Source organism: Pantherophis guttatus, chromosome 10 (assembly GCF_059756535.1).
Source record: "Pantherophis guttatus breed Tessera chromosome 10, ASM5975653v1, whole genome shotgun sequence".
NCBI lineage: Eukaryota > Metazoa > Chordata > Lepidosauria > Squamata > Colubridae > Pantherophis > Pantherophis guttatus.
The window spans coordinates 1-8,645 of record NC_142072.1 but is presented as its reverse complement, the minus strand read 5'-3'; positions in this window follow the sequence as shown (position 1 = coordinate 8,645).

The window sequence follows — 8,645 nt, the reverse complement described above, 5'->3', positions numbered from 1 at the left end:
CATTCCCTTATCCAGAGTAAGTTAGTCGCTTTGTAATAGATTTCCCACGCTGTGAGTCCAAAGCCTCCCTTGCTTCTATTATCTTGTAGCGATCGAAGCGCAATTCTTGGTTTTTCCCCGCCCCAAACAAATTTCCTGGTAGTTTTGTTAAGTTCTATAAAAAATCTTTTATCTAAGGTGACTGGTGTGGTTTGAAATAGGTATAATAACTTGGGCAGGATATTCATCTTTATCGTTGCTATCCTGCCCAGAAGCGATAACTGCAATTTCCCCCATTTTTCCAGATCCTGTTTAATTTTTTTAATCAGTGGTATATAATTGTCTTCTTTCAGGGCCGAGCATTTCGATGCTATCCAAATTCCTAAGTATTTAATTTTTTTAACAATTTGTAAGTCCAATTTCTTTTCTAATTCTTCCTTTTGCCTTTCTGTCAAGTTTTTGACCAACATCTTAGTTTTTCTTTTATTTAATTTAAACCCGGAAACCTCGCCATATCTTCCTAATTCCTCAAGAATTCTTTGCCTCATTTCTAGCGGTTCCTCAATAATAAGCACTACATCATCAGCGAAGGCCTGTGTCTTATATTCTTCTCTCCTGATCTTTAGACCTTTTATTTCACTATTGTTCCTAATCCTAATTAACAAAGTTTCTAATGTCAGCATGAATAATAACGGTGATAATGGCCACCCTTGTCTTACTCCTTTCTTGAATACTAAGGCCATTTGCTTTTCTGGGTGGACTTCATAATATTCTAAAATGTCTACAACTATTCTTAGATTATTCCTAATTTGTCTGCCGGGTAGAAAGCTGTTCTAGTCTAAATGTATCATGAAATTTAATATTCTTTTCATTCTTTCAGCCATTATATTCATAAAAATTTTATAGTCCGAATTTAAAAGGGAGATTGGTCTATAGTTTTTTATTTGTTTTGGGTCGGTACCTTCTTTTGGCAGTAATGTAATATAAGCTTCCCTCCACGAATCGGGTATTTTGGCCTCCAATAGAGCCTCGTTACATATCTCCAGTAGCTTTGGTAGTAATATTTCATCTAATTTTTTATATATTTCTCCTGGGAGACGGTCCGGGCCTGGTGATTTGTTGTTTTTTAGTTTTGGGATTGCCGCCCTTAGTTCTTCTATTGTGATTTCTTTATTCAGCCCTTCCCTCTCCTCCTCTCCGACCAGTGGGAGTTCTTCCTCCGATAAATATTCTTTAATCCTTTCTCTTGGAACCTCTTCCTCTTTGTAGAGTTCTCTATAATACTCTTGGGCAATTTCAAGTTTGTCTTCTTCTTTATTCTGTAAATTCCCTTTCATATCCTCCAATTGTTGGATCATCCATTTTTCATTTTCTTTCTTTAACTTGTAGGCCAGCCACCTACCCGGCCTTATTGGCATTTTCAAAGTAATATTGCTTAGATTGTCTAAGCAATCCTGACTTACCCCACCCGCTGACCTGCTTGCGAGCCCCCTGGGACTCGCAACTGGCATTCACTTTGCTTCTGAGAATCCGGCAGGAAGTCTCCAAACGTGAAGTCCTTGCTTAATGAGCCACCGGTACCTTGTTTTGATGGGTGCCAGATACCAGTTTTATTACGATTGATAAAGAACAAATCTTTGAGAACCTGCAGAGGTGAAGACATTAGGCGGTCATCAGTCATTACTTTAGGCTAAAACATATGAAGAACGGTTACAGGAACCGGGCACGGCTAATCTACTGAAGAGAAGGATCAGGGGAGACATGATAGCCGTCTTCCAATACTTGAGGGGCTGCCACAGAGAGGAGGGGGTCAAGCTGTTTTCCAAAGCACCCGAAGGCCAGACAAGGAACAACGGATGGAAACCGATCAAGGAGAGATTCAACCTGGAAATAAGCAGGAATTTTCTGACAGCGAGAGCAATCAACCCATGGAACAGAAGTTGCCTTCAGAAGTTGTGGGAGCTTCATCACTGGCAACTTTCAAGAAAAGATTGGAATGCCATTTGTCAGAAATGGTGCAGGGCAGCGACGGCTAACCTTTTTGCTGTCGCGTGCCAAAAGCATGGGTCGCAATGGCATGCCCACATCCATGATTCAATGCCCCCCCCACCCCGCGCATGTGACCCACCCCGCTCTTGGCACACAACGGCAAGAAGGTTACCGGTGGGCCCAATAGGCCCATTTTTTGCCCTCCCCAGGTTCCAGAGTCTTTCTTGGAGCCCGGGGAGTGCAAAAACGGCCTCCCCCTCACCAAAGCCCTCCGGAGGCCGGAAACAGCCTGTTTCCTGACTTCCGGTGGGCCCAGAAGGCCCAAAAACTAGCTGGTCAGCACGCGCATGTGCGCTGGAGCTGAGCTAGGGCAACGCTCGCGTGCCCACAGATATGGCTCTGCGTGCAGTGTAGAGTATCCTGCTTGAGTCGGGGTGTGGGTGGAGGTTTGGACTAGATGATCTATAGTCCCTTCCAATTCTTAATCTGTTAAATTTCGTCAGCGCTGGGGGGGGGGTGGGGAGAAAAAAGATAAAAACGCACAATTATGTTTTATTGCTTAGGAAAAAAACAAAACAGGGAGGGCAACATGCTGACACTGGCCTCCCTCCCCCCCCCTTTTACCCAGGATCTTGGAGACCGAGAAGCCAAGCTCAAAAGTGCAGAGCACCAGCAAAAGCACCGCCGCTTTACGCTCCTCTGAAAGGGAAGAGCCGCTTCTGTCGCCCCTCGACGCTGACGCTAAGGGACAGAAAACAGTGCCTGCCTACGGTCCAAGCAGGTATAGCAGCCACCAAAAGAAATCAACCTTTTCGATGGCATTTTAAGATTCTTCCGCGCCAGTTCCGCAACCCTGGAGAAAACAGTGCCCTCCTGTGATCCAAGTAGGAATAGCAGGCAGAAAAAGCACGGTCGCCGACTTTTTCCGTACCAGCGCTTCTCGGAGCGACCTTCCCAGCGTCAGCGCAACTTCCCGTCCGTCTCCTGTCCAACCCCCATCGCCGTTGGAAAAAAACGACCTTTCAACTTTCATCTTTCATTTTTACTTTTTCAGGGCTGCTCTTTTACCCTTTACCTTTATTTCAACCTTTCTTCTCCCCTTCTCTTCCTTCCTCTCTCTCCTCCTACTTCCTTCGTTCTTGCTTTGTTCTTTGTTCTTCTTGCTTTGGGTTAGGGTTAGGGTTAGGGTTAGGGTTAGGGTTAGGGTTAGGGTTAGGGTTAGGGTTAGGGTTAGGGTTAGGGTTTGTCATAGCTGCCCTATTCATACCGTTTGTCAATACCGAAGGGGCAAAGGGTGCTCGCTCCGACGCCCTGTGCGTTTACAGTATGGACGCGGGCACCATGGAGGGACCAAAAGCAACCGCATAGCCGGAAGGTTGTTTTGTTTTGAAAAACAAAACGGGGAGGACAGCGTGCTGACAACGGCCTGCCTTTGCTTTCGCCCACAATTCGCGGAGACCGAGAAGCGAAGGGCCAAAGTGCAGAACGGCAGCAAAAGCATCGCTACTCTACGCTCCTCTGAAAGGAACGAGCCGGTTCCGTCGGCCTTCACGTGGCCGCCAGCTTCTTCCTTTCCAATCATCTCCAAGAGACATTCCCGACACGACGGACTTCCTGTCTGTTCACCGCGACCCTCCCCCAACGCCTTTGAAAAGGACCTTCCTGCCACGGCCAACTTTCGGTCCATCCTTAGTCATCCGTCCAACTTCCTTGCACAGTGACCTTTTCGTCACGGCGGACTTCCTGTCCGTCACGGTCGCCGACCCCCAGTGCCATCGACAAACGACCGTTCCATCACGGCTGACTTCCTGTCCATCTTTCTTAGTCATCCCCCTACTTCCAAATTCAAACCTTTATTGTCAACACAAAGGATGCGTACAATGAGATCGGATGAGCCTCCCTTAGCGCAGCCCCCCCAAACACAAAATACATCTCAACTCATAAGCGAAAGAAAGAAAAAACCCTAACCAAATAGATCATACTAACAGACACACAATCCTATATACATATATACGCATAACATAACATAACATCATGTTACGTTACAGCACGGAAACGGCATCGGTCGCCCTAGTAAATGATCTCTGGCGGGCCAGGGATGAGGGTTGTTCGTCCATCCTGGTCCTTCTTGACCTTTCAGCGGCTTTCGATCCCATCGACCACGGTATCCTGCTGCAGCGGCTCAGGGGGATAGGGATAGGAGGCACTGTTTTACAGCGGTTCTCCTCCTACCTCTCTGGTCGCTTGCAGGCTGTTTGGGCGGGGGGCCAGGAATCCTCCCAGAGGCCCCTCACTTGTGGGGCGCCTCAGGGATCGGTTCTCTCCCCTCTGCTCTTTAACATCTACATGAAACCGCCGGGTGAGATCATTCGTGGTTTTGGGGTGAGGTATCAATATGCTGACGATACCCAGCTTTACATCTCCACCCCCGACCACCCTAGGGATGCCCTTTCTATGAAGTCCCACTGCCCGGAAGCGGTGCGAGTTCGGATGGGGAGGAACAGACTCAGACTCAACCCTTCCAAGACCGAGCAGCTACGGATGCCGGCATCCCGGGATCTGGAGGTTCCATCTTTAGCGATCGGGGGAGAGACCCTTACTCCCTCCGATAGGGTCCGCAACTTGGGGGTCCTCCTGGATTCTCGGCTGTCCTTGGATGATCCTCTGACGGCCGTAACCAGGGGGGCCTTCGCACAGGTGCGTCTCGCGTGCCAGTCGCGCCCTTTTATAGACCGGGATGCCCTCGCGACAGTCACTCACGTCCTCGTTACCTCTAGGTTGGACTACTGTAACACCCTCTACACGGGGCTGCCCTTGGGATGCGTCCGGAGGCTCCAGCTAATCCAGAACGCAGCCACGCGGGTAATTACGGGGGCTTCTCGATACTCCCGTGTAACACCTCTCCTGCGTGAGCCGCACCGGCTGCCGGTGGCGTTCCAGATTCGTTTCAAGGTGCTGGCGCTTACCTATAAAGCCCTTCACGGCTTTGGCCCGGGGTACTTGCAGGACCATCTCCTGCCGCTCTCCCATCGTCCCGTGCGCTCTCACACAGCGGGCCTCCTCAGGGTGCCGTCGGCCAAACAATGTCGGCTGACGGTCCCCAGGATTAGAGCGTTCTCTGTGGGAGCCCCGACCCTCTGGAACGGATCGCCCACCGAGCTCAGGACAGCCCCCGACCTCCTTTCCTTCCATCGCGAGCCGAAGACGTGGCTCTTCCGTCAACTCAACCGATCCGTTTGGGTGTACACCGTTATAATTTTAAACCGTTTTAATTGGGGTGTTGATTTTAATTTTATTTTGTTGTGATTTGTATCTGAAATTGTCATTTTGTAAGCCGCCTTGAGTCCCTCGGGAGAAAGGCGGCATATAAATCGCAATAATAAATAAACAAAATAAATTATATTACAGCAGCGTTGCGCTGGCCCTGCAAGTCTACAGTACTAAATAGTTACGGTGTTCTATCGTAGACCGGTAGAAGGAGGTCATCCGTCGTCGTTCCACCTTGTTTTTCCGCAAGATCCTGAGGAAACGTAGTCTCCGTTGAGCCTTCTCGACTACCCGGAGCATATTATTTTTGCAGGCGAGATCTTCACTAAGGTGGAGTCCCAGGAATTTGAAAGAGGAGACCCTCTCCACACAGCCTACCACCACGATAAAGTAATATCTCGATAGCTTCAAAGCTATTGCTAAAGGACAGAAAACAGCGCCCTCCTGTGGCCCAAGCAGATATAGCAGCAGCCACAAAAAAAAGAAAAAGAAAAAAAACCTTTTTAATAGCATTTAAAGATTTTTATTCTGTATCTTTATTATTAAAAGCCATAACCTGAGGTCAAAAGGTCTACAACGGCCTCCACGCTAAGGTTGACAGAAAACAGCGCCATCGTGCGATCCAAGCAGGGATCGCAGCAACCCAAAGAAAGAAACTTTTTAAATGGAATTTTAGGGTTGTTATTCTTTATTATTAAAACTTTATTAATATCAATAGGCCATCACAGGCCTCCTTAACTCCGGTGAAGGCTTTTGAAGCGAGATTTCTTTTCCAGTTCCCGTGTTGCAGCAAAGGGGCCTCCCGTCGCTTTAATAAATAGTAATAAGACGTTAACAATAAAGATACAGGATAATAACCTCAAAATCCCATTAAAAGGGTTTCTTTTTCCAGCCACAGTACCCGTTTTGGCCACACGAGGGCACAGTTTTCCGTCCCATGAGTTCAAAGTTATCGCTAAGGTGCAGAAAATTGTGCCCTCCTGTGGTCAAAGCAGGTATCGCAGCCTCAAAAAGAAAGAAACCTTTTCGATGGCATTTTAAGATTCTTCCGTGCCAGCTCCGCAACCCTGGAGAAAAGAGTGCCCTCCTGTGGTCCAAGAAGGAATAGCAGGCAGAAAAAGCACGGTCGCCGACTTTTTCCGTACCAGCGCTTGTCGGAGCGACCTTCCCAGCGTCAGCGTTACTTTCCGTCCGTCTCCTGTGCAACCCCCATCGCCGTTGGTAAAAAACGACCTTTTTAACTTTCATTTTTCATTTTTACTTTTTAAGGGCTGCTCCGGGTAAACGTTTACCTTTACTCCAACCTTTCTTCTCCCATTCTCTTCCTTCCTCTCTCTCCTCCTACTTCCTTCGTTCTTCCTAAGGGTCCAAGCAGGGATCGCAGCAACCCAAAGAAAGAAACTTTTTAAATGGAGTTTTAGGGTTGTTATTCTTTATTATTAAAACTTTATTAATATCAATAGGCCATCACAGGCCTCCTTAACTCCGGTGAAGGCTTTTGAAGGGGATTTCTTTTCCAGTTCCTGTGTTGCAGCAAACGGGCCTCCCGTCGCTTTAATAAATATTAATAAGACGTTAACAATAAAGATACAGGATAAAAACCTTCAAATCCCATTAAAAGGGTTTCTTTTTGCAGCCGCAGTACCCGTTTTGGCCACAGGAGGGCACAGTTTTCCGTCCCATGACTTGAAAATGTTATGGCTAAGGTGCAGAAAATTGTGCGCTCCTGTGGCCAAAACGGGAATCGCAGCCACAAAAAGAAAGGAACTTTTTAAATGGAGTTTTAGGGTTGTTATGCTATTCCTTCTCGGACCACAGGAGGGCACTGTTTTGTCCAGGGTTGCGGAGCCGGCACTGAAGAATCTTAAAATGCCATCGAAAAGGTTTCTTTCTTTTTGCGGCCGCGATACCTGCTTTGACCACAGGAGGGCACAGTTTTCCGTCCCGTGACTTGAAAATGCTATGGCTAAGGTGCAGAAAATTGTGCCCTCCTGTGGTCAAAGCAGGTATCGCAGGCACAAAAGAAAGAAACCTTTTTGATGGCGTTTTAAGATTCTTCTGTGGCAGGTCCGCAACCCTGGAGAAAAGAGTGCCCTCCTGTGGTCCAAGAGGGAATAGCAGGCAGGAAAAAAAACCCCGTTTTTAATAGAATTTTAGTTTTTAGTTTTTTAGTATTAGTTTTTAGTTTTAGTTTTTAGTTTTTAGTTTTTAGTTTTTAGTTTTTAGTTTTTAGGGTTAGGGTTAGGGTTAGGGTTAGGGTTAGGGTTAGGGTTAGGGTTAGGGTTAGGGTTAGGGTTAGGGTTAGGGTTAGGGTTAGGGTTAGGGTTAGGGTTAGGGTTAGGGTTAGGGTTAGGGTTAGGGTTAGGGTTAGGGTTAGGGTTAGGGTTAGGGTTAGGGTTAGGGTTAGGGTTAGGGTTAGGGTTAGGGTTAGGGTTAGGGTTAGGGTTAGGGTTAGGGTTAGGGTTAGGGTTAGGTAGGTTAGGGTTAGGGTTAGGGTTAGGGTTAGGGTTAGGGTTAGGGTTAGGGTTAGGGTTAGGGTTAGGGTTAGGGTTAGGGTTAGGGTTAGGGTTAGGGTTAGGGTTAGGGTTAGGGTTAGGGTTAGGGTTAGGGTTAGGGTTAGGGTTAGGGTTAGGGTTAGGGTTAGGGTTAGGGTTAGGGTTAGGGTTAGGGTTAGGGTTAGGGTTAGGGTTAGGGTTAGGGTTAGGGTTAGGGTTAGGTTAGGGTTAGGGTTAGGGTTAGGGTTAGGGTTAGGGTTAGGGTTAGGGTTAGGGGTTAGGGTTAGGGTTAGGGTTAGGGTTAGGGTTAGGGTTAGGGTTAGGGTTAGGGTTAGGGTTAGGGTTAGGGTTAGGGTTAGGGTTAGGGTTAGGGTTAGGGTTAGGGTTAGGGTTAGGGTTAGGGTTAGGGTTAGGGTTAGGGTTAGGGTTAGGGTTAGGGTTAGGGTTAGGGTTAGGGTTAGGGTTAGGGTTAGGGTTAGGGTTAGGGTTAGGGTTAGGGTTAGGGTTAGGGTTAGGGTTAGGGTTAGGGTTAGGGTTAGGGTTAGGGTTAGGGTTAGGGTTAGGGTTAGGGTTAGGGTTAGGGTTAGGGTTAGGGTTAGGGTTAGGGTTAGGGTTAGGGTTAGGGTTAGGGTTAGGGTTAGGGTTAGGGTTAGGGTTAGGGTTAGGGTTAGGGTTAGGGTTAGGGTTAGGGTTAGGGTTAGGGTTAGGGTTAGGGTTAGGGTTAGGGTTAGGGTTAGGGTTAGGGTTAGGGTTAGGGTTAGGGTTAGGGTTAGGGTTAGGGTTAGGGTTAGGGTTAGGGTTAGGGTTAGGGTTAGGGTTAGGGTTAGGGTTAGGGTTAGGGTTAGGGTTAGGGTTAGGGTTAGGGTTAGGGTTAGGGTTAGGGTTAGGGTTAGGTTAGGGTTAGGGTTAGGGTTA